Genomic DNA, 27,518 nt, shown 5'->3' with positions numbered 1-27,518 from the left:
TAAGGGAACTATATAAAAGCAATAGTTACAAAAATTATAGTACTTACATTAGAGTATACTGTAGTTTATATACATGTTTACATGTAGTATGTTTATATGATTTTTACATAAACATATTTTAAGTGTGAAAATATATGGCTAGTATTTCTATATAGTACTCATAAGCACTTTTATTATTTTAGCAATACCTATACTCAGCTTTTACCATGACATATTGTGTGCTATTTTTAAATATATGTTAAGTATAAATGGTAAGAAGGGACTTCTCCTCTTCTCTTGAAGTGATCTCTTCAGCCAGAGTTTAAATCATGACACACAGAGAGAAGCTACCACTTTATAGCTTCAGCTCAGATCTCACTTCTGAGATCCAGACTCATACTTCCACCTGTCAACCACACACCATTTGGATTCTTTCAAAGCACCCAAACCTCAGTATGTTCAGAAACAAATTCAATCTCTCTGGCTACCCTCCCCACTACATCTTCAAACCACAGCAATGAACGGTTTAAAAAAGCTTCTATCCTATCATCAAAACAGAATCAGAATCCTTTTTGGCACCCACACTTTCTCCTTTACCTCCCATATAAGGACATCACAAAAGCCTACCATGCTTACTTTCTGAATGTTTCCTGCATCCATCTACTTCTCTGAAAGTGGATTAACATTAGCCCAGTCTAAACCACCATTCTCTTGTCTGGACTACCCCCAAATACCTCCGGCTGTTCTAGTCATATTCATTCTTGCCAGCCACCTTTCCACTGTCATTTCTCTCACACTGTACCAAAATAATCTTTTCAAAACGCAAGTAATAGTGTTCACTGCTTTGCTTAAAACACATCAGCAATTGCCCTCTGTTCTTAGAATAAGGAGCAGAATTCTTATCGAATTTTACAACTCTGTGTCCAGCCACATCTGCCCTGGACAAGCCCACACTCAGGGCACTCCAGCAGCACCGGTCTTCCTTTAGGTCCTCACACACACAGTGCCCCTTCCCACTGGAGGGCTTTGAAACGCTTTTCTCAATGTGGATTACTCACCCACCTTCTTAACTAGTCCACCACCGATCTTTCATTAAATCTCAGGACAATAATTACTTCCTCCAACGACCTTCCTTCATGTCCCCTTATTATATGATTTAACACTTATGAACGTGATTCTTAGATTAATATCTGTCTCATCCACATCTGTAGATTCCTTGAGGACAAGGTGCATCTCATTTTACTCTACATTACATCCCCAGCTCTTAGTGGAATGTCTGGCACGTAACAGGCATTCAAAATATTTGTTGAAAACAGGCATGAGTACAGAAAGTAGGAATGAAGGTAGCAATTCATGAAAGCCTACTCTACGTTTCATACATGTTTTCCATTTCATTTCCAAAAGCCCATATTGCAGATGAAAAAGCTGAAGCTCAGAGAAACTAAAGAGTCTTGTTCAAGGTCACAAAGCTATTACGTCATTTGTTACAATTTATGTCTATGTCTCTTTACACCACATCCAGGATCCTTATGTGGTGGGTATCTGCTGTTTCAAAGTGCCCAGCATCCATCCACCTTGCTCTGCTAATGGTACCCCTAATATTCTTTGAAAAAAGAAGCCTTCTCCATCCACTCTCACCCAATGTGGTTTTAGGAAGGCTAACCTAACTCCTGGTTCCAGTGAAAGTAATTCAAATAAACAGATAAGCCAATAAATAAGTAAATAAAATAGGAATTTAGGAGAAAGGAACTTTTAAACAAAAATTAACCATAAATAATTTTAAAGTATGTATAATATGATTCTTGTTATTTTATTTTATTCATTAAAAAAATTTTTTTTGGCTATATCCCTAGCCTGTGGAAGTTCCCATAGTTGCAGCAACACCAGATCCTCAACCTGCTGCAACACATGGGAGCTTCTAATACGATTCTTTTTATATTTATATTATGCTTGCTCTTTATTTAAAAGATACGTAACATGATAGTCATCAAAAATCAGTACTACTTCAGAGTATGAAATGTAAGATTATTTTTTAAAGTATATACCCTTTTAAGTTTTGTTTGACTTTTTAAAAATGAAGATATGTTATGTATATAATCAGGAAAACAAGCAAGAGTATTTTTCGGGTGTAGAGGGAGGTGAAATAATTGGGAGACGCTGAGTGTTTAGAGGTCCTCGTTTTCAGAGAAAAGCCCATTCGACAGCTGGGACACCACCACTGCTGCCCAAACCTCACTTCACAGGCACTGTCCCTTCTTCCCTTCTCAACTGTCTCTCGGCCAAGACATACACACGTTGAGCCAAGAGTCAATGTGTTTTTGTGCAAGTTTTTTAAAATTAATTTTTAGAGTTTTATTCTTGTCAGCCTCAATCTCTTAATCATTTTTGTTTTTCTGTGAATTCTTAAGTACTTCCTTACTCCTGTGTTTTCAACCAATAATTAGTAATTAAAAGTGGAAATTTATACAAACTGAAAATTGTATTAGCATAGACAGGGCCAATTATAACTGAAGAATAAACCAAACAGCTTTGGAAAGGAGCAAATTTTACTCTGATACATGATGTCATACAGATTAACTGATACTAAGGATGGTTAAATCTCTAAGTATATGTACTTTAGAGCAGTAATGACTTTAGAGAAGTAATGACTAAATTACCAGACACTTCTTATATCTGTGAACATGGCTAAGAATTGCTTTTTATCTCAATATCCAGTTCCTGGCATAATACCAGGCATAGAGTAAACATTTAACAAATGTCTGTTGACCACATGAATAAATGTTTCAGTAAGTGTTAAAAAACTGAAGATTATAAACAATCTTATCACAAAGCAGAGCTTTGTATAGCGGCTTTCAAATTTTCCCAGATAAAATTAACTAGTATTTAAATATTAGGAGGAAAGACCCATTTCTGGCTAAGACAGTGTTCAGGAACCAGGTTTACTCTTCTGCCTTTTTAAGAAACTAAAAAAATAATGATAATAAAGGGAAAAATGAAATAATAGTTTTCAAGCAATGGACAACAGGCAGTATAGGACAGTGAACCCTAAAAGAGGGCATGCAAATGACGGGAGTCTTAGGATTGCACCAGGTTACTGTCTGGAAATGTTATTAGGATTTAGAGCAGGGAAAAGAACCAGAGATGGAGCCTTTGGTCTTCTTCAGTTACCTAGGGGTCTAACTGGAACAGCATTTTGTAAGCTGTTTCCATTGGGGTCTGCTGCCTCCTTCAGAGTGCTAGAGAGAATCCTCTACTTATTCTACTGACTGGGTACAAAATGTACATCAGCAGGATAAATCTTATTGGAAATTATTAAATAGCTGCAATCAAAGCCTCTGCTAGTTATAAAGAATGGGATTCAGTAACATCTTGTTTGTTTACTTACCAAAATGCTTTTTCCTTGCCAAATAAATTTAATTGTTTTAACTGGTTTGAATTCAAGTTCGTGATCTCAGCATTGAAATTTCCTTTGCGAAAAGACGTCACCTCATCCAAAGTTCACGTGTTTATCAAATAACAGAAGATAACTCTGGAAGATTCTGCCCTAAAATGTGAGATCCTTAGGGACACTGAACTATATTTTACTTTTGTTTTCTTTTTTAAGCATTTCCCATCCAATCCAAGATTCTCTTATTGAAATATGACTAAGTGAAAAAATAAATATTTATGCAAATTTTGTCGAGTTATTTATATTTTATGATAGATACATTTATGGAACAGCCTTTTGATAAAAGAACTATTTTGACACACTCTGGCATCAGCAATGGAGTTTTGAGTATAGTAGATTGGTTCATCAGTTTTAGAAATGTTTCACATGAACAAAACAAAGATTTTTCTTGTATTTTACAGATAAATATAAATAATACAAAGTGTTTATTTCTCATATACCAATGATACAAATTAAAATGGTTACTATGAGCAATTAAATGGTTTTGGTTTCTTAAAATGTTTTGTAAATTAATGCTTTTATGGGTAAATCTCATTAATTAATGACCAAAAGATCAAAGAAATGACTAATAATTGACCTCTCTTTCACTCGGGCCAACTACATTCTTCAGATTTAACTATTCATCTGGATCACAAAAACTGGTCATAAAATATACCTAAATAACCATAAAAATAAAGCTTAAACAAATCATCAAGCAAAGTGTGTCCCACAATACTGCTTTTCAAATAAATTAAACTCAACTAACATTTATAGAGCATTTAACAAATGCAAAGCATTGTGCAAAATCTGTAGAGGACACAGAGATGACAAAAGTATATTTCCTACCACTTTCATCCTAGAAGCTACTGAGCAGACATACACATTATTAATGCTACTACAATGTATAAATAATGGAGTTATACAATGAAAATATTTATTGACAAGATTATATGTGTGAACTACTTTGATAAGTGTTTTTAATGAATTAACGTATTTGATTTTCCAACAAGCCTATGAAAAACGCAGTCTTGATAGTTTTTTTTTTTTTTAAGTTGTTGTTCTCTTAATTGCAAGTTCATCTCCAGTATCCTGTATTTGTACCCACCTCTTCTCACGATTTCTGATTTTGGTGGTATAATTGTGCATGGATGATTTCGTATCTTTATATATACCTTTACTGGTGAGCCTTGTCATTTGTGGAATTTTTGTTTCCTGTTGCTGTCTTGTCTTTTCTGCCTAGAGAAGTTCCTTTAGTACATGTTGTAAGGCTGGTTTAGTGTTGCTGCATTTTCTTAGCTTTTGCTTATCTGTGAAGGTTTTGATTTCTCCTTCAAATCTGAATGAGAGCCTTGTTGGGTAAAATAATCTTGGCTGGAGGTTTTCATCACATTAAGTATATCATGCCACTCCCTTCTGGCCTGCAGAGTTTCTGCTAAAAAATCTGCCAATAACCTTATTGGGATTCCCTTGTATGTTACTTGTTTCTTTTCCCTAGCTGCTTTCAAAATTTTCTCTTTGGCTTTAATTTTGGCCACTTTGATTAATATATGTCTTGGTGTATTCCTCCTTGGGTGTATTTTATATGGTGCTCGTTGTGCTTCCTGGATTCCTTTCCCAAGTTAGGAAAATTTTCAGCTATTATCTCTTCGAGTATTTTTTTCTGCCCCCTTCTCTCTCTCTTCTCCTTCTGGCACCCCTATAATATGGATGTTGGTGCGTTTAACGTTTTCCCAGAGTTCTCTGAGACTCTCCTCATTTCTTTTCAATCTTTTTTCTCTTTTCTGTTCCACATCAGTAATTTCCACTAATCCGTCCTCCATCTTGCTTATTTGTTCTTTTGCCTCCTGTATTCTGTTAGCTGCTTCTAGTGAAGTTTTTATTTCAGTGATTGTATTTTGCATCTCTTCTTGTTGAAGTTTTATATCTTGTATCTCTTTGCTCAGTGTTTCCTGTAAGTTATCCATCTTTGCCTCCAGTGTATTTCCAATGTCTTGCATCATCTTCAGCATCAACAGTCTAAAGTCTTTTTCCTGGAGGCTGAGAATCTCCTGATCACTTAGCTGATTTTCTGGGGTTTTTTCTTTCTCTCTTATCTGAGTTATAGCTCTCTGTCTTTTCATTTTTATAGGTTTTTGGTGTGGTGACCTTTTTACAGACAATAGTGTTGTAGCCTCTCTTCCTTCTGGTGTCTGCCCCCCTTGTGGCTGAAGTCAGTATGGGGGCTTGCTGTAGGCTTCTTTGTGGGAGAGGCTGATGCCTGCCCACTGGTAGATGGAGATGATTCCTATCCCTCTGATGGATGGGGCTTAGTCTCTGGGTGAGATTAGAGGTGGCTGTGTGCCTGGGGGGGTCTTTAGGTAGCCTGTTTACTGATGGGGCAGGGCTATGATCCCACCTGGATTGTTGTTTGCCCTGGGGTTCTCAGTGCTGATGGGTGGAGCCAGATTGTCCCAAAATGGCCACCTCCAGAGAAAGGTGCTGAATATTCCAGAGCACTTTGCTTCCAATGTCCTTCCCCCACAATAACCATATTCACCCCTGTTTTCCCAGGAGGTCCTCCAAGAACTGCAATCAGGTTTGACCCAAATTCCTATGGAGACTTCGCTTTCCCCTGGGACCCAGTGCACGTGAACGTCTGTGTGCACCTTTCAAGAATGGGGTCTTCTTTTCCCCCAGTCCCATGGAGCTCCTGCACACAAGCCGCACTGGCCTTCAATGCCAGATGCTCCAGGGGCTCTTTTTCCCAGTACTAGATCCCCGCACATGAGGGTTTGATGTGGGGCTCAGAACTCTCACTCCTGTGGGTGAGTCTCTATCAACCAGTTATTTTCCAGTCTGTGGGGCTTCCCACCCAGTAGGTATGGGGTTGCTTATATGTAATTGCCCCTCCTACCTCTTGATATGGCCTCCTCTTTTTCTTCTGGAGTAGGATATCTTTTTTACGGTTTCCAGTCCATTTGGTTGAAGACTGCTCAGCCTTTAGTTGTGAGTTTTGTTGTTTTTAGGAGAGAAGTTGAGCTCCAGTCCTTCTATTCCACCATCTTAATTCCCAGGGTTTTTTTTTTGTTTTTTTTTTAATATGTCCTTTGTTTTACAGGGACACTGAGGCTTAGAGTTAAAGGATTCAACTTTAACTCAAAGGTTAGAAAAGTCAGAGGGAGGATCTGAATCAAGATAGAGAGTTTGTAGAAATATGAATAAATTGCCAGTAGTCATTTCAGTAAAAGGAGTAGGACATAGACTCTAGTTACTATACAGATTTGAATTTAAATTGTGGCTCCATTTTTCACTAGCTCTATAAATTGAGTAAATATTCAAATAAGCCTTTCTGAGGCTTAATATTTATAATTATGAAGTGAAGTTTATTTTAGCTCTTGTATAAAGTTACTGTGGGGATTTTACAGTTTAATATTTATAAAAAAGCCAGTGTGGTATACTATACTTGCCTCCTCTCTCAAAAAATTATAATTATTGATATTTTACAAAGAGTCTTATATAGGTTATATGGGTTAGGACAATAGTAACAGCAAAATAACAGTGCCTCAAACTCTCCAGTTTTCCATTTTCTCATGTAAAAGAATACTAGGGTTAGAAAGTCCAGGATTGGTATGGTAGTTCCATAAAGTCACCAGAGACTCCTATCTTTCTACTCTACCATTTTTGGTGTGTTGTTTCCTCATGATACAGGATGGATGCTGGAGTTCCAACCATCTCCCCCACATTCTAAACAGCAGGAAGAAGAGAAGAAAGCTAAATGAGTCTGCCTCTAAGGTCCCTTTAAAGGGTCTTCTTGGAAGTGTACATTTACACATGTACTATTACACATCTACACTGGATGGATTCGACTGCCCCAAGCTACCTGGGAAGTGTCATTATTATTTGAAGTGGTCTTATGTTCAAAGAACGGCAATCAGTTAGTAAGAAAGGAGAGAAGGCTTATTGGATCGAAAACTGCACTCTCTCTCTCATAACTCTGATGACAGCACATAAAGTAAAAATAATTTAAAAGATTAAGGAAAGAAAACTAGATGGAAACCTCACTTCCTGAATGAAAAGGAAGAGAATATTCTACTCTGAAAGCATGAACTTTGCATAAATCGCACAGCACCCGCAAAGAGGACATCAGAGAGAAGAATTTCCTCATAGAATTTGAGAGCTCACCCTTCCACAACAATGACTATGTAAATTCAGTGACCACAGTCTTAGAGTACAATTTGTAAGCAACCAACAGAAAAGAAAGCAGAATGGGAGTGAGTCAATGGGTATTCAGTGGCTGACACAGAGTTAAACAGACAAAGGGTAAATTACACCTTCTATTTGCTGTGCTTAATCCTTTTGTCAATCATCTGTGTTTGACCTAGATGTTCTGCAAAGGAAAAGATCACCATTCAAAGCTTCCAGTTTAGGCCTCCTCCCTGGGCAGCATCAGAGGTAATTCCAGGGAAGGTGCAGCAGGGGGAACCCATGGGACAGTAAGGACTGCTCAGAAGTCTCCCTTAGCCTGCAAGCACCACTTCCTCCCAAACCCCCAATCTCAATCTTTGCAGCTGTCCTAACCAATGGAAGGCAACAAAATGGTCCCTGCAACAAGGGGTTCTAGAAGCCTTGGAATTCTGGCTGACAGCATAGGGTTGTGTCCCATCTCTCTGACAGGCTAACTGTCAACCTTTGGCACAGTTACCCATTTTAAGTCTTGACCTACTGGTTGCAAAGCTGTGATAATAATATTAATAGAACCTACCACATGGAGTTGTTTTGCGGATTAAAAGCTTGGTAGAGTATTTAGCAAATGCACAATAAATATTAGCTATTCTGCACACGGGAGTCACACTGGTATATCATAGAACCTACTTATAAGCCAAGTAACTTAAATATCTAGTCTCAGTTTTTTTAATATTTGGCAACTAGCAGGTTTGAAAATAAAACACAATAATTTTTGTGATCATTATAATATGTACTTAATATTCTCGTATATATATATAAAAGTAATTGAAATTTCTTAATATGAGTTCTGGAAATGAAGATTAACTGCATGTGCATTTTATTACAATATGCCAAGAACTCATTTGATGTATTTCCCTTCCATCTTCCTACCCTCTCAAGTGATGATATAATAAGATATATTACCTAAAGATCAACTATGCATTTGACTTAGTCATAAACTAGTGTAATATAAGGTCCCTGCCGCTAAGATCTGACACAAACTGCTCTCTTTAAATGGTAATACCGAATGGTGAAATAAGTCTGGACGTGTAAGCTTACATTTTGATTCCATTAGCATGTGCAAAAGTCATTGTATTTAAGCTATAGTCTCAGAAGGGATCATCTTTTATCTGCCAAATCTTAAAGACTCCAGACTTCTGAATTCCAGAAATGAGTTCACTGACCTAAATATTTGGAAAGGGGGTAAACGCATTTCCCCCAAAAGGGAATAAATCTGCCATAGGAAAATTAGCCAGAGAGGAAAAGAGATTACCCTTGGAAAAAGCATGGTTGGGTTTATACACAGTGTATTAACCGATGATGTACTTAGTACATCGTGATACTGGGAAAAGGTACAGTTAGGCCAGGACTCTGCACGCCAAGAGGGTCAAGCAATTGTTTTCAGGAACCAAATTGTTTGGGCTGAGTGTTGTTGGTTAAGACCAATGGTATATTTTCATGGTAAAAATGCAGATTTAAGGGAATTGTTTGAATGATTTTGCAGATGAATTATAATTTCAGAAGCTGATAACCTTTTCCAATACCAGTGAAAGTCTACGACATTTAGGGTAAGATCCCTTCCTATGCACTAAGTCTGAAAACCAGTAGCCACCACAGGACAGGCGGTGTGGTCAAGAAGTGCTACTTTCTTTCTACAGTTTGAGGTCACCTCAGCATTGGCAGATACTATGCCCATTGCTTCGGTTCTAAAATGACACGTGCTACAACCATCTGAATGCAAATATTCGTGTGCCACAGATTTCTTCAATTTCATTTTTCAGTGGACATTCAGGATGCAAGCCCTGCAAATGCGACACAGTAACTTGGAAACATCAGCTTTAGATTTCAAGTCTTGACACTCCCACTGATTACGGGTTTCTCCTATGCCCAACCAAGCAGCCCCTTCCTTTTCCTAAAGACAGTGTTCATCGGGCATAAGGGGCCATCAGAAACAGGTATTTAATACTAGTCTATTCACGTATTATTTTTCCAAGAAAAATGACTATGTTAAAATCCTTTATTAAGTAGCCTAATCACCGGAAAATCACTTAAACAAATAATTGTGACATTTTTGGCATAACAGGAAGAACACTGGGTTTGAGTTAAGAAACTGGAGTTTAAATTCTGCCCTTAGCTCTCACAGGATTGTGACTTTGGATTAGTCTCTTAGCCTCCTTCTTTGTTTACTAATTCACTCATTCACTAAAGGCCCAATTTACAATACCAATCACTTTTCTAGACTTATCGTACAGAAGAGAAGTAAAGAGACAAATTTCCTGCTCCTTTGGAAAGGACACAGGAAAGACATTTAAGAAATATAATGCACGTATGATTATTTGTTCATGTGGAGACATCATGTGTATTATTCTAGAATAACTGCCGAAATAAAATAGCTAGTCATATGCTATATGTATGTCAATTATAGAGTGTCAAATTGATCACAAAGTAAAATTTATAGTTTTACCAGCAGAGTATTACCTACGCATTGGCTAAAACTTTGACTGATCAATTGATTTAGTTAGTTATTGCCATTTTAGCAAGTGAAAAGGAATATTTCATTTTTGGTCTAAGTAGTTTCTCTTATTCCTAGAAAATGTGTCTAGTTTACCACATTATTACTGACCATTTGTAAATTCATAAATATCAATTATCTGTTTAATTCTTTAGCCATTTTTCCTATTGTGTTTTTCTCATATATTTTTGGAAGCTATTTATATATTTATATATTTTAAATATTAATTGTCTATTATATATTCTGCTAATATTTTCCCCAGGTTTATTTTTCTTTTAACAGTTTTAGGATGTCTTTTGTCACATAAAAGCTTGAAATTCTGATTTCAAGAAGTCAAATTTATCTTTTTAATTGATGGTTCTTCCATTATAATTTATTTTAAAGGAGTTCCCGTCGTGGCGCAGTGGTTAACGAATCCGACAAGGAACCATGAGGTTGCGGGTTCGGTCCCTGCCCTTGCTCAGTGGGTTAAGGATCCGGCGTTGCCGTGAGCTGTGGTGTAGGTTGCAGACGCGGCTTAGATCCCGCGTTGCTGTGGCTCTGGCGTAGGCCGGTGGCTACAGCTCCGATTCAACCCCTAGCCTGGGAACCTCCATATGCCGCGGGAGTGGCCCAAGAAATAGCAACAACAACAACAAAAAGACAAAAAAAAAAAAAGAAAAGAAAAAAATTTATTTTAAAAAGCTATCTCTACCTCAATTAATACATACATGTTTCTCTGCTTCTTAGATTTACTTGGATTTATTCATTTATTAATCTATCTAGTATTTACATTTCGATATTTAAGCTACTTTGAGTGCATTCTTACTAAAATATAGGAGTAACAATCTAAAAATAATTTTCCAAATGGAAAACTGTCTTAAAACTGTTTTACTGGATTGTTCACCCTTTCTACCCATATTTAAAATTTTTCACCTTGATTATATGCTAGATTTCTACATACACATGGAACCATTTTCAAAACTAGTTTTTCCATGGATTTTTCATTACCTTTTAGCTACCCCTCCCCCTCTTTCTTGAGACTCACCTATACAACTGTGTTAATATGCTCTGTGTTGCAAGTAGTGGAAAACTCAACTGAAACAGATAAACAATTAGAGGAAATACTGAAAAGTCTGTTAAATTGAAAAGTCACTGAAAAAATCCAGAAGTAGGGTCAGATTCATGCCTGATCTGATCTACTGCCTCGTGTGATGAGACCAAGAAATAGTTTCTTAGCTGCAAAACAGCTTCCCTCTCCCCATTTCACAGCTTTACTTTGTTAATGTTGAGTCCATTCTTGGCAGCCCCCTCACCATCTCACCATGGTATAGAAAGGTGAGAAAGAAAAATCTGTGCCCAGAACTTCCAGAAAAATTCTCTGAAGTTCACTATTTTTTTTTTTTTTTTTTTTTTTAGGGGCACACCTGCGACATATGGAAGTTCCCAGGTTAGGGGTGGAATCAGAGCTGTAGCTACTGGCCTATACCACAGCTCATAGCAACACTGGATCCTTAACCCACTGAGCAAGGCCAGGGATTGAACCCTGAATACTATCCTGAGTCCTCATGGATACTAGTTAGATTTGTTTCCACTGAGTCAAGACATAAACTCCTCTGAAGTTTACTATTACTGAATCCTTGAGTTAAACTCCATCACCAGGAGGTTAGGGAAAGTCTGAATGAAGGCTACAAATAGGACAAGACTGGATATTCACCTCAACTCAGGGATTTCTGCTTGAGCAGCTGGGTGGAATGATGGTGCCATTGACTGATACAGGGAAGATTCTAGGAAGAAAGTGTTAGAGTGGGTGGCAGTGAAAGTTCAGGAGTTTATCTTAGATGGGCTCATATGAGATGGTTGTGAGCTATCTAAATGGATATATCAAGTAGGCGGTGGGCTAAATGAGTCAAGCCAATGAGAATGTTTTGGACTAGAGATATAAATATAGGATTCATCCTGGATTTGCATTTTATAGATGAAATATAAAGCTATGGATATAGATGAAATCTCAGATGAGAATTTAGAGAAAAATCAGAAGAAAGCCTAGGACTTACCTTTGAGGAACTCAAAGAAGAGCGCTGAGAAGTTAGAGAAAGGAAGGCATATTGCAAAAGAGCCTGAGACTGTGTTTCGTCGAAACAGAAGTCACACTAAGAGTGTGAGGCCAGAGTCTAGGAGTATCTCAATACCTGAAGCAGGTAATCTAAAACACAGGCACACATTCCTGAGCCTCCAGGCAAGAGGGGTGAATAATAATGAACTAGTTCCTATGTGGACACTGATATGCATTCCTTTACTATCCATCATAAAAGCATGTTGGAAGGCCCATATCCATGACTTGGTGAAGGAGCAGAGCTTTGGAATCAGAGAGGCCAGTGACTGTCTGCCTTGGTCAAGTTCCTCAAAACCTTGGAGCTCTAACTTTACCATGTGCTAATGGCACCCATCCACTTCACAGGGCTATTGTGAAGATGGATTATGAGACAGGTGGGGGGGCAGGGGGGATGGCCTGGGATTGGCATATGCGCACTGTGGTATAGCGAATGATTGACCAAAAGGGACCTGTTGGGTAACACACGGGACTCTACCCAATATTCTGTGATGGTTTATATGGGAAAAGAATCTAAAAAAGAATGGATGTGTGTATATATTTAACTGAATCCCGTTGTTGTACCGCAGAAATTATCACAACACTGTAAATCAATACAGTTTTGAAAAATGAAAAAAAGACATGTGAACCCCTGATGGGTGTCCTCTCCCCAACAGGAATAGGAATTGAAGGGGAAGGGGATGCCAGGGAGAGTAGCCCTGCACATCCGTGTCTAGACTGGTGTGATAGAGAAATAACCAGTGCTCTAATCCCCATAGCAAGCCTTTGATGAGGACATGGCTTGTCAGAAGCTGTTTACATGGCAGGAAGGACATGACCTGGCCTGGCTGTTCCCTCTCTGAACTTCTGCTCCTCCCATTCCTCCTACGCACAAGAGCTGCAGAAGTCATCTCACATGTCAGAGTGATTTCTAATCATTTTTATCAGGTCTAAAAGAACGACAATGTCTATCCCTAGGGGATATCTTCTACATCTTGAGTAGATGTCTGAGTTTCTCTTGACTCTGGGTCATTTAGACACTGCCTCCTCCAACTCCATACTCTGCTGCTGGCAGTGTTTTATGTTCCTTATTCTTCTAACAATTGCTTTTCTCAATGACTTCCTCATGCTGTGGTAGACTTCTAGGGCATAGATGGTCCTTTGACAAGTAATCTAATCTCCCATCACTTTGATTTACGTCCCAACTCCAGGGTTACAAGATATTTTTGCTTGGACTTAAGTCGTTTAGAATAGTTTGACATTGCAAAACACTGAAGAGTATATTGTACCAAACAATACTGTCCTCAGTATGGAGATCAACCGAATGACCTAATGCATTCTTTCAGTTTCTAACTTCTATGATATCTTACAGTATGGAATCTATTCATAGCATAATAGTCCTTTATATGAAGAAATGAATATATCATCTAATTCCTTATTCCCATTTTGAACGCCTATGTAGCTTCTGATTAAACCACACACTGAAGTTAGAAAACTGATGAATATCCTTCAATACCTGCAGTAGTCTTTTGATTAAAATACAAAATCAAAATTGATGAGTTCTATCTATATATTTTATAATTATCTGAATTTTTCTTGTGGAGGCAGAAAAAAGAGAACAGAACATAGGCTCCTTGGAGTTCCTGTCGTTGCTCAGAGGAAACGAATCTGACTAGCACCCATGAAGACCCAGGTTCGATCCCTGGCCTTGCTCCGTGGGTTAAGGATCTGGCGATGCCGTGAGCTGTGGTGTAGGTCACAGACACGGATCGGATCCCACGTTGCTGTGGCTGGTGGCATAGGCCTTAAGCTATAGCTCTGATTCAACCCCTAGCCTGGGAACCTCCATATGCCGTAGGTGCAGCCCTAAAAAGACAAAAAAAAAAAAAAAAAAAAAAAAAAAGAACATAGGTCTCCTCTTCTAAGTCGTATTTATCTTTCAACAAAACCTTTCACCCAATTTAAAATCAGATCTAAAATCAGGGAATAGTCTGGTATCTTTCGTTTTAATACATCAGTCTTGCTTGCTACACTAGATACAGTCTATAAATAATATGCTGTTTTATCATTATCATGGTTTAATTAATATTAAACCACACACTTTAGATCTTTGAAGATTCATTATTAATTATAATTATATAATTAGAAACAAAAGAATTTGACTGATCGATCTGGAGGAACTCTCTTGCCAACACTTTAATTTTGTTAGTATTTTCTAATCAGTTTAAGGAATTCTTCATTCATATTTTGAAAGAAAAAAAATACATTGACTTCCTTGGTTTGCTGTTGCATACATTCACAGTGAGAAAGAACTAAATTCCATTCATCACTAAATGGTATAGTAGACCCGTGATGAGGGTCCATTTGTCTGTTATGTGCCACATGAGACAAGGGCTCATCCTATCGAGGTCCCAGGACAGCCCCTGACAGATGGTGACATGGTCATCACAACCTGCCCTGACAAGTCAGAGAAACTCAGTGTTTTGGTGACTGCCACTAAAAGTGGGATTTTATATGAATAAAATGTTTACATTTTATTGCTTTTTTCTTTGATATTACCACAATTCAAGGCTTAGCATCTTCCTACCCTTGATATAAAAATTACTCAATCAGAGTTGATTACGAAGTCTAACTTTATCTGCATAAGAGAAAACTTCTCCATTATTTCTCGCTGAGTTTTCCAGGCCTGTGAAAAGGCATGAGGGATTGCAAATCTGAGTGCCAAAAGTCCACCTTCACATGGTCTAGATTTATAAATGCTTCAGAGAAATGAACAACTTATAAAAGCAAGAAGTTGCACTTCAAGCTGCTCCTTCTGAAAACCACTTACGTGGTAACCCAGAGAAGATTAATTTCAAATCCCTCTATTTTTTAAAAGGTACAAATTATGAAGCCCTATAAATAATCTTGTGATATGTCCTAACAAATAAATAAAATTAGTGTACCTCCAAGGCCTGAATGTTCTTAGCATTTATGCTGATTTATGTTCATTTTCTTATGACCACATCGTATTACTACTCATACATCACTGAATACCTATCAAAATCTATCCTGCATATCCATCACGAGTCTAATCTGAACACAGCATAATCTTCCTAAAACATATAAAGGTATTTCTTTCTTTCTTTCTCTTTCTTTCCTTCTTTCCTTCTTTCTTTCTTTTTTTGTCTTCTGTCCTCTTTAGGGCCGCACCCCAGCATACGGAGGTTCCCAGGCTAGGGGTCTAATCAGAGCTGTAGCTGCCGGCCTACACCACAGCCACAGCAAAGCCAGATCTGAGCCTCATCTGCAACCTACACCACAGCTCATGGCAACGCCGGATCCTTAACCCACTGAGCGAGGCCAGGGATCAAATCCACAACCTCATGGTTCGTAGTTGGATTCGGTTCTGCTGTGCCCTGACAGGAACTCCTAAAAAGGTATTTCTAAGATGCAAATCTGATTGTGTTAATCATCTGTGTAAAAACGTTCAGTGACTTACCTCCATGCCTATAGCATTATACTAAATCTCAACATGATTGTTTCCAGCTGGAACTGGAACCCAACCAACCTACTTCCCTGGCCTTAGGGTCCCCTTCCTAAAGTCCATGTGTCATAGCTAGCTGATGACTGTTTCTTTTCCAAACTTGTTCGAGCCCATTCCATTTCTCTGTTTTGGCTCACACGCTCCCTTCCAATTTATAATTTCCTTTCCTATTCCTGTCCTTCCCACCATCAATATCCTTACCCACCATCGGCGTCTTTCAAAATCTGCCAATGTCTTCAGGTTCAATTTAAATATCACATCTTTGGAAATCCTTGCTGCCAGAGGCTGTCCCAATCAGAAGTAATGTTACTGAGTCCAAGTTCATACTGCTCATCCCATGAGAGGCCAATAAACTGAAGGAAAAAGTTGTTGGGGCAAGGAGCAAGAAATTCATTCAGAAAGCCGGCCGACTGAGAAGATGGTGGACCAGTGTCCCAAAGAACCATCCCCATCATGCTCGGGTTGGAATATTAGTTTCTTTCAGAGAACAAAAAGGGGGCAGTGAGGAGGTAAAGTCAAAAAACACCATATATTGTTGCAAATATTTCCTTGTGCCAGCCAGACTCCAGAGGAGATGTTTTAATTTCTTTTTTTCCTGGAGCCATTCACAGGTAGGCCTGGTCAGGATGTTTCTTGTGAGCTAAACAAAGGTATCTTAGCTTAACACTCAAGCATGGGAGGCAGGGTTCCTGGAGGTGGGCCATTATGTATATTATCAGTTATGTGCAACATCCCTTTAGTGAATAACTTGCAAACAAAAGCAACAGAATACAGGAGTTCCCATAGTGGCTCAGCAGTTAATGAACCCAACTAGTATTCACAAGGATGGGGGCTTGATCCCTGGCCTCGCTCAGTGGGTTAAGGATCGGACATTGCCATGAGCTGTTGTGTAGGTTGCAGACACGGCTCAGATCCTGTGTTGCTGTGGCTGTGGTGTAGGCCGGAGGCTGCAGCTCCAATTCGACCCCTAGCCTGGGAACCTCCATATGCCTTGGGTACAGCCCCAAAAGAACGACAAAAAAAAAAAAAAAAAAAAAAAGCATTCCAAAATTGACACTCAATTAGTGAGGAAAGGGAAAATAATGTGTATACAAGGACCTCTCAGGTGCTGCCAGCCTCTTAGGCTGTCTTTTAGTGTCAGAGAGCCCACTCTGTCTGCCTTGGTTTTCTGAGGAAATCCTTCCATTATGAACTGCCCCAATGCACTCTAGCCCTATCAGAAGTTGGGAGGCCTTGTAAAAATTTCGTATGTTCCTAACATAATCAATACTGGGGTTGCAATTATACTGCGACTTGCCATCTGTTAGAACCTTTATATTTCTATCTTGAATTCCTTTAGTAATTACACAGTAGCATCCATTTAGAAATTGATTCCTCCCTTTCGATGTACTTACACCAAAAGCAGTAACAATTCAGCCCTCTGTATCTGAGGGTTCCACATCCATGGACTGAACCAACTGCAGGCAGGGAAAAATTAAAAAAAAAAAAAAATTCCAGAAAGTTCCAAAAAGAAAAATTTGAATTTTCCACATGCTGACAACTATTTACATAGCATTTACATTGCATTAGTTATTATAAGTAATCTAGAGATGATTTAAAGTATGTGGCAGAAATTTAACAACACTTGACACCTAGAAAACTCTTAGAATGTTTGTTTTTGGGGTTGACTTTTTTAGTTTTTGATGTACTTTTTTAAATGAAAAGGAGTATTCCTTTTCTTTTTTCTGCCCTAATAAAATTTTTTTGCCTTTTTTTTTTTTTTTTTTTTTTTTTTTTTTTTTCCCAGGGTTGCTGCTAGGGCATATGGAGATTCCCAGCCTAGGCAACAGCCACAGCAACATTCAGGATCCAAGCCGAGACCACTACCCACATACACCACAGCTCACAGCAACACGGGATCCTTAACCCACTGAGCAAGGCCAGGGATGGAACTCGCGTCCTCATGGACACTAGTCAGGTTTGTTAATCACTGGGTCACAATGGGAACACCCCTAATAAAAATTTAAATTAAATTTCAAAAATTAAGTTTATGGGAGAATATTTGTAGGTTATATGCAAATATGCCATTTTATAAAAGGGATGTCAGCATCCGGGGATTTGGGTATAGGGGGACTGCGGAGGGCCCTGGAATCAACCTCCCCATCCCCTCATACCAATGGACCACTATATTAAGTAGTACTAAAGCTGGAAATATGGGGAAATTCCTACTGTCGTGAAAAGCATCCTGGCCTCTACTTAAGCCTGAGGACATCTTACCTCCCAGGAAGGCCTGCCTTGCTCCCAACTCTTCCTGCTCTACCCTTTTGGAAGCACAATGCCTAGTGTTTATTTTCCCACCCTTAAAGCCTAGGAGCCATCTCAGAAATATTAAGGAGATAAGAGTACCTATAAAAGCTCTTAAGATACTCTTAAATTTAGACCAAACAATGGACTATTTACTTGCCTTATCTGAGGATGGGTGTTCCCTTTCGTTTTCATTAGAGAGAAGCCTGGGGCAGAGGAAGTTTACACAAGGGACTCTGGACTTCCCAAATCTCCTAGGAAGTGGCCAGACATCCAGGGCACAAGCACCTCTGACCTCTGCCAGTCCAGCCAGATTCTAAACACCACATACTGTTTCAAATAAAACCCTCCCTCTTCTAACTGAAATTACAAATTTCGTGATAACTAAAACAAGACAAATATAGATGGATCAGGCAGCTGCAATAAGAAACCACTGCATCCTTCAGGTGTAGAAATAAATAAAGACCATCGAAACAGAATATGCTGAACTTGACAGAGCAAGGGAGTCAGCCACCATCACTAGCATTTGGCAGAGACTTAGAAGCAGGCAGGGGAGAGGGGAAGTTTTCTGATAAAAAAAAAAAGGAAGGTTTCAGGTATACTCTGTAGGTTTTTGAAATGGGGAAGCTGGATGTGGGCTAACTAGAAGCAGGACATCCTAAGTGATTGGTTTGGGGAGCATATTTGGCTTTATCTGGTTGATTTTATGGTGGAAGAAGTGACAAAAATTGAGGACATGACCTTTAACTGAACAAGTCCTGGTTGTTTGGGACTAATTGCTACAGACCTTGTGGTTTGGTTTCCTGAGCTGACTATGGTACAGACTGTGAGTCAGAGCTCTATTCTATATTTGGCCTGGCCATTGTCTGTACATTTAATCTCTTACAGAAACTTTTGTTTTTCATTTTTAAATCATTTATAAATAAAACGAGGTACATATATACAACGGAATATTACTCAGCCATAAAAAAGAAATAAAATACTGCCATTTGCAGGAACATGGATGGACCTAGAAATTATCATACTAAGTCAAATAAGTCAGACAGAAAAAGACAAATATCATATGAGCTCACTAATATGTAGAGTCAAATAAAAAATGATACAAAAGAACTTACAAAACAGACACCCAAAGATTTTGAAGCCAAAATTTTACGGTTACAAAAAAAGACACTTGGGGGGCACTTGGGGATTGGGATTGACACGTACACGCTACTATGTATAAAAGATATATAACAGGATCTACTGTACAGCACAGGGTAATCTACTCAATACTGTGTAATAACCTATATGGGAAAAGAATTTGAAAAGGAAAGGGATGTGTGTGTGTGTGTGTGTGTGTAACTGATTTACTTTGTTGTACACCTGAAACTCACACAACTTTGTAAGTCAACTATACTCCAAAAAAATTATAAATAAACTAAAATAAAATGTTGAAATTCCCATACTGTTATTTTTTCTCTTCTTCACTATCTACAGTGTGTAGACACAAACCCATTGAACATTCGATCAGTGAGTGGTGAATTAATTTCTATCGCTGTTTGTCCAGTAAAGTTACTCCATCATGACCATCCAAGGCTTAGAAGACAGGCTACTTTTTTCTCTCCTTCTTTGACTTCCACCAGTTCAAGTACAAACAATCATTTTAGATTTCCTGGTATGCAATATTGCGAGGGCAGTGACTTGTAATGTCACACATACTGGGGTAAAATTAAGTAGGGAGGAACCCAAAATACGGTAACACTAGAAAATGCTGCCAAAGTGAAGACTGCATTACTCAGTTATGAGGCAGCCTAGTATTATGATATGATGTCTATCATTAAAAGCAGGGTTGTAGTTCTTACCTCTCTCTCAGATAATGGTCTGATCTTTGAGAAACACTTCAGCTTCCTGGGCCTTAATTTCTTCATCTGTAATAGGCAAGGATTAAAAAGATTAATTTCAAAGTCAACAACATTGTTCCAGGCAAAAATCTACCCAAAGCGTCTAGACTAGCATCTCAGTTCTGCAGGCCTGATAGTTGTCCTAGTGTTTAATAGTCTTCCTCGAGCCAGTTCTAAATTATGCCTGTTTCCAAACAGAGTGCTGATGAGTAACAAGAGTTTTTCCTGGGATCCACGGGGTCAAGATGTTGGCCATATTTTTTCTCCGACCCTGGATAGTTCTCATAGTAAGCTTTCCTCCTCCACCTCCCATCTAGAAATAAATGAGGAAAAGAGAATGAGTACAAATACACAGGAGTAACTTTCTCTGAGGGAGATGATGTTCCTTTTCCACTCTAAGAAAAGGCTCTCTCAATTCAGTCTTTCATATTCCTCTACCTGCCACTGGCTTTTTTCCCCTAAATTTCACATATAAGAGCTTCACTTTTATATGTGAAAGGCTGAGTTTCCAAATTCAAGATTATTGCCTTAAATGAGCAACAACCTGGCCACTATAGGTTTAAACATATGATCTTTCCAGATGCCCCAAAAGTCTCACATAGACACAGATCTCCTAATTCCATCCCCCTTTTTAAAATATATATATAGTGCAAATTTAAGGGTTGATCCTTAAGATCAGGAAATGAGAATTACTTCTTTACATCTTGGCCCATGACATGACTCAGGCCTCCTCTTACTCCCATTTTGCCTAGTAAATATCTGTTCCATAGCACATGCCATAAAGCCTAGCTCCCCTAACCGACTATGAGCTTTATAGGGTAGGTCCTATGTCTTATAGATGTTAGATTCATTATGTAACATATCGGTGGTTGTTGAATAAACAACTGAATGGGTGGATGAATAAAGGTGAGTCTCCCTAAACAACAAGGACATTTAAGAATATTTATATAACTGAACTGCCACTGTAAACTCATCTATACATGAATGACGGGTGGGACCACCGGGCAACTTGGAATTTAAAACAGAACTGCTGTGACTTTTCATATAGATTCAAGAGGAAGTGAAGCGTTAGGAACTTAGAGAAAGCAACAGACATAAATCATCCATCATCATCAGAGCAACACAAACTTCAGTTTAGTTCACTATAAAATGGCAAAAAGGTTGGAGCTCCCACCATGGTGCAAGGGAAATGAATCCGACAGAGGCATCAGGTTGCGGATTTGATCTGGGGCCTCATTCAGTGGGTTAAGGATCTGGCACTGCCGTGAGCTGTGGTGTAGGTTGCAGATTTGGCTCGGATCCTGCATTGCTGTGGTTGTGGTATAGGCCGGCAGCTGCAGCTCCCATTTGACCCCTGGCCTGGAAACCTCCACATGCCACACTCAGCCCTAAAAAAAAAAAAAAAAAAAAAAAGGCAGAAAGGGTGACCTCAACTACCTGTTTTTAGAATTATTTCAGAATGACAGAGAAATATGTCATTTAATGTTTCTGAAGAAAGCAATGGAAAGTTAACATGTATTGAATGTCTTTTATAGGCAAGTTACCAGATTTGTTGAACTTTCATATTTGAACTTGTATTTAACTTAATCTTTACAGTAACTGAGAGCTGAAACTGGTTGACATTATTTTATAAGGAAAGCTAAGGAAAGTTATATTTTAATAACTTTAAGCTCTTTAAGACGCTAATCATATTCTAACCCTTCCACAATTCTATACTTTGGACTGTGGGAAATGGGGACAACAGATAGCTATGTTACTTTTCTTCCAACATTGAGACTAAAGCTGTAGAAATAAAAGAACGTTACCTTTTTACACAGGGTTGTGATATGGCTTGGAATCTTTAAAATACTTTTAGCTGTACTAAAAGGTTTTAGAGTTAATACGCTAAGAATTGTCATTTATGCTAATTTTCTCTTTAATTTCATTATCGATCCATAAGAATATCCTTTAATAGCAGTTTTGCTCTATCTGCGAAATAAGAATGATAGAATAAATTGCAACACTTGAAGGATTTCAAAAAAAAAAATACTGAATTTTCTTGCCATTGTTCTCATCATCAGTTATCCATAGAGTCTAAAAATTAAAGAAGAGAATCTTGAGAGAAAAACTTAAAAGGGATCAGAGATCCACCTCTAAGATAACAGCAGGAGGAGCTCTGCGGACTCACACTATAGTTAAAAAAAGAAAAACCAGTGAACAGTATTTTAAGAACAAAAACAAACTTGCAAACAACAAACAGTTTCTGGAAACTGTCCTAGTGGCATACAGCAATGAAGAAATATGTATTTGAGAAAACCTACTAAAACTCAGTAAGGGAGTTCCCGTCGTGGCGCAGTGGTTAACAAATCTGACTAAGAATCATGAGGTTGCGGGTTCGATCCCTGCCCTTGCTCAGTGGGTTAAGGATCCAGCGTTGCCATGAGGTGTAGATCGCAGATGTGGCTCGGATCCTGCGTTGCTCTGGCTCTGGCGTAGGCTGGCAGCTGTAGCTCCGATTCCACCCCTAGCCTGGGAACCTCCATATGCCGCGGGAGCAGCCCAAGAAATGGCAAAAAGACAAAAAAAAAAACCAAAAAAACAAAAAGCACCTCAGTAAGAACATCAACAATTTGTGCATCTGAGCCATGGTATGCTCTCTCCATCTCCACCCTCCAGCTCAGCCTGACAGAAACGCCAATCCAAGTGAATGCAGCCAAGAAAAGAACTCTTTCTCCTTTCGGCTTCCAATCAAGGGTTACCATATTTCATGAGGAGAGGCAGGTCACCAGAATTTCTCATCCCCTCCAACTCCAAGTTGAAGAAGATACATTGCAGGAGGGTACTACTGGAGGTTGGGTGTGACTAAGAAGTTGACCCAACCCTCACTCACAGCATGGAAGGTCTATTCTAGCCACGGCCAGCAAGAATACTAAGGTCCTGATCCCCCTCACATCAACACCATCATAGAGTACAAGTTCCAGGAGAGTCAGGCCAAAAGACCAGAGGACCAGAGGCTAATTGCTCCAGCTTATTCTGGAATAGGATTGAGAGAGTTTTTTTCCCCTGGGTGGAGAGGCAGTTTATAAGAAAAGAGGCATCTGAAGCTTTCTCCAAAGGAAATAATAAAGTCATTATTAGAAATAGAATTTGGTCAAGTTCAAGCATAAGGGTGTTGTTGAAAACAATAGCTCCTCCTAATTAGGAGTAAAAAGTTTAACAGTTACTTCACCAGAAAGAAACAGAAAGAGATCTAAGAAGCACCCCTTTCCTACACAAGAGAGACTGTTCTCAAAAAAAAAAAAAAAAAAAAAAAAAAAAAGTGCTCCTGTCTGAATTTAACTGGATTAGACTACAGAGCTATTTACTGCAGCAACATGGATGGACTTAGAAATTATCATGCTAAATGAAGTTAGATAATGAGACACCAACGTCATATGCTATCACTTATATATGGAATCTAAAAAAAGGATACAATGAACTTCTTTGCAAAACAGATACTGACCACAGACTTTGGAAAACTTATGGTTTCCAAAGGAGACAGATTGTGGTGGGGAGGGATGGGCTGGGGGTTTGGGAGGGAAATGTTGTAAAATTGGGTTGTGATGATCATTGTACAACTATAAACATAATAAAATACACTGAGTTAAAAAAAATGCTCCTGCCTGAATTTAACTGGATTAAATTATAGAGCTATTTATGCTTCAGGGAATTGTCAAAAATAATAGAGTAATTAGCTTGTAATTAGCAGAGCCCAACAGGTGGATGCGATATCAAATGAGGCAGAATGATCAGGAAAGGAGAGGCTGAAAGAGAACCCTGCTTAAAAACAGTCTTGGAGTTCCCGTCATGGCTCAGCGGTTAATGAACCTGACTAGTAACCATGAGGTTGCAGGTTCAATCCCTGGCCTTTCTCAGTGGGTTAAGGATCCCATGTTGCTGTGAGCTGTGATGTAGACTGGTGGCTGCAGCTCTGATTAGACCCCTAGTCTGGGAACCTCCATATGCCGCGAGTGCGGCCCTAGAAAAAAAAGACGGGGGGGGGGAAAAAAAACAGTCATCACAGATAACTGAGTGCACACCCCATGGCTGCTCCCTCATAGACACCAAAGGTTTCACATTTCAGGGGAGATAAACTTCACTAAAATAGTCTAGTGTGATACTAAACAAATAAACAAGCAAATAACAAAAACAAGCCTCAGAGCAGGGGAGGGGAATCTTTTGTGCTTGCCTAGAGCTTGGTGGTAGGAAGATTGCGTTTTTTCTTAGGGTAATGCAAATATCCACAGTTGGTTGTGGTCATGGCTACACAACTCTGTGAATATATTAAAAACCACAGGTGTGTTATACGGTATATGAATTGTATGTCAATAGAGGCATTTTAAAAAAAACTCAACAGTACTTTTTAAGCATAGGAAGTGACCATCTACCCTCAAATACTGAAGTTATTTAGGTAGCCAAGTGAAAGAACTATTTTTCAGCGAAAGCAAAAATTATAAACTTGCCTGGGAGTTCCCATTGTGGCTCAGTGGTGAATGAATCTGACTAGGAACCATGAGGTTGAGGGTTCGGTCCCTGGCCTCGCTCAGTGGGTTAAGGATCTGGCATTGCCGTGAGCTGTGGTGCAGGCTGCAGACGTGGCCTGGATCCCGAGTTGCTGCGGCTGTGGTGTAGACCGGTGGCTACAGCTCCGACTGGACCCCTAGCCTAGGAACCTCCATATGCCACGGATGCAGGCCCAGAAAAGACAAAAAAAAAAAAAATATATATATATATATATACACACACACACACACACACACACACACACATATATATACACATATATATAAAAACTTGCCTGGATTTATTCAAATTGTTTGGCAGGGGACCTGTGGGAATTGGGTCCTGGGCTGATGTTCAGCCAACATTTCCAGTGACCAGTGGTAATGATGTCAGGGTGGCACATCATTTGTCATGGTTGTTACCAGCCAAAATATACACTCCTGCCTATGAGCCAGGCACTGGACACGTAACATCTTCCCAAGAAGGCTGTGTTATAAACTCTACATCCCTGAATCTTTTATCACTGATCTCACATTGACCTTATTCCTGTGAGCATCAGACTACTAAGGAAAAGTGACCTATAGCAGATGAGTGAATCTAATTAGAAACATTCCATGTCACTCTATTTGTTTACGAAGCTTACGATTTTCAGGTAATGCTCAGTTTCTGATGACAAGGTTTGAGTGTGTGAACTAGACATTTTAACTCTTCATTGATTTGCTTCCTCAAAATGGAAATCTCTTGTCTGACTCCCATGGCGGAGTCACATGGCCTTGGTGAATGGGAGTTTTTGGTGTCCGTCCTTGTTACTTATTTAGCATTGACTAAGGAAAGCCATTCCCCTGCCAAGAAAGTTATAGTCAGTGACTTTCAGTGGGGCAGGAGGGTAATATTTACGAGGGAAATGCTTATCAACTTAGGCAGCCAAATCAGAAACCACGACTGAGCTGACATGTATTCAGTCATCCAACATCACTAATCCACACACGCACTGGTGCAGTGCTAGGCCTTAGCACCATGGCAGTGCCTAAAATAGACATGGTGCCCACACTCAAGAAATGCACCATCCAGTGGTGTCGCCCCTGCCGCCAGCTCAAACCGTCTGTGTTGCAGACTGCTGCTTTTCTGCCCTTGCAGTTTGCTTTTGTTTCCCTCAATTAATGGGCTGCATCCGCAGCACACAGACGATCCTGGGCCAGGGATCAAACCCACACCACAGTATCCTTAACCCACTGAGCCACCAGGGAACTCCCATCTTATCTAAGTTTTAAAAGAAATCTGCCTAGAGTTTTTATTTAACATACTATAAACCACTGAACATGGACACAAGTCTTACGCTTCTGTTTCAGTAGTGCCACTGAGGCTGTGATAATCTCAGCATAAATCCTATCTTATAAATTATTAGCTTTACATTCTTAGCTTTAATATATTGCACTTTAAATTTTACTACTTTATAGGAGTTCCCGTCATGGCTCAGCAGTTAATGAACCCAACTAGCATCCATGAGGACGCGGGTTCGATCCCAGGCCTCGCTCAGCAGGTTAAGGATCTGGCGTTGCCATGAGCTGTAGTGTAGGTCGCAGATGTGGTTCAGATCCCATGTTGCTGTGGCTCTGGCGTAGGCCAGTGGCTACAGTTCTGAATGGACCCCTAGCTTGGGAACCTCCATATGCCACAGATGCGGCCCTAAAAGACAAAAAGACAAAATAAATAAATAAATATTACTAGTTTATATATAGTTAGTATTGCTTATAAATGTTAAATTAATTGGCAGATTTCCAGCTTACAGGTGGATGTGACTTTTACTTCTGAATATTTTTATTGTAAAGATATCCTATAAAATACCTGCAAGGAATCTTTTCCATCTTTTTCAATGAAATGTACTTTGGCACTTGAAACAAGAGAAGACAGGTAGCCAAGCAAAATTTAGCATCTCTCTTCTAATCCCAAGTCACACCGAAACATTGCTTTCTAGACCTTGGTAAGTTTCAGTGATTATGTCTACAGCATTTATACTCTTGGTGTTTCTCTCCTCCCTTATGATTCCCTGAACCTTCATTTCCTTATCTCTTTTTTTCCTCCATCTGGAGATAACCTGCTTTTGTTGGCTATCTACTTTAGGAAAAGATTCCCAACATTTTCAATTTACACTCTCTCCTATATGCCTCAAGTTTAAAACATTTCTTCGGGAGTTCTCATCATGGCTCAGTGGTTAACTAACCCGACTGGGATCCATGAGGATGCAGGTTCAATCCCTCATCTCTCTCAGTGGGTTAAGGATCCAGTGTTGCCGTGAGCTGTGGTGTAGGTTGCAAATGAGGCTTGGATCTGGCGTGGCTGTGGTGTAGGCCAGCAGCTGTAGCTCTGACTGGACCCCCTGCCTGGGAACCTCCATATGCCACAGGTGTGGTCCTAAAAAAAAAAAAAAAAAAGCAAAAAAGCAAAAAAAAAAAAGATTTCTTCTATGAAAAGATGCTATATATATTAAATATTAAAGTAAACATTTTCTTCATCCATGCTATCAGTATTTTCTTGATTGTAAATCTAAAGAGAGAATCCTTTAGGAAAGCTCACAGGAAAATATTACATTTCTATTTCATTTGCGGATATTTTTCAAATGTTCCCTTATAATTTGAAGACTCCACATCCAGGATTCTGTGCTGGGAATCAAATGGTAAAATATCCCCTTGCCAAGTCATCTCGACAAGAGTAATAGAGGAACTTGAAAAAGCACTTAACAGAGAAAGTGAAAATAGCATATTTCATTATGTAAATAAATTTTTCCTGCACTGGTGTGCATTATGAGCAGACATTTGCTAATTATACCAGAAAGCAAGACTACAAAGGCCAATACCTTCGGTTTGTGGTATCCCTGATTTGTTTCTGGGAACCAAAACAAAATAAAAGGTTACAAATAATTTAATTATGAACGTTCACCGCCTTGCCTTTGCCCAGGGAGTGTCAGGGTCTGTGGCTCCATCTGCCCCACAGCAAAGTACTGATCACCTTGGGGGAGCTTTCCAACATCTCCTTAGCACAGACTCAGGGTCTCCACAGCACGGACTCGGAGCTTGCGTTTCTCCCTTAGCCACAGATGGACACTGTGCTCAATATAC

General features: G+C 39.1%; 1 long non-coding RNA gene across 2 annotated transcripts in view; it reads right to left on the bottom strand.

The window, feature by feature from the left end:
• LOC110255833 overlaps positions 1-27,518 on the bottom strand; it is a 168,394-nt gene that overhangs the window by 127,948 nt on the left and 12,928 nt on the right. For both annotated transcript variants that reach the window (XR_002336703.1, XR_002336704.1), the window contains exon 2: positions 19,843-19,908. This is a non-coding gene — a long non-coding RNA (uncharacterized LOC110255833). The remainder of the gene's footprint in view (positions 1-19,842; positions 19,909-27,518) is intronic.

This window comes from Sus scrofa, chromosome 11 (genome assembly GCF_000003025.6).
Source record: "Sus scrofa isolate TJ Tabasco breed Duroc chromosome 11, Sscrofa11.1, whole genome shotgun sequence".
Lineage (NCBI taxonomy): Eukaryota > Metazoa > Chordata > Mammalia > Artiodactyla > Suidae > Sus > Sus scrofa.
Note: the sequence above shows the minus strand (reverse complement) of the source record. Positions and strands in the feature narration are given on the sequence as shown.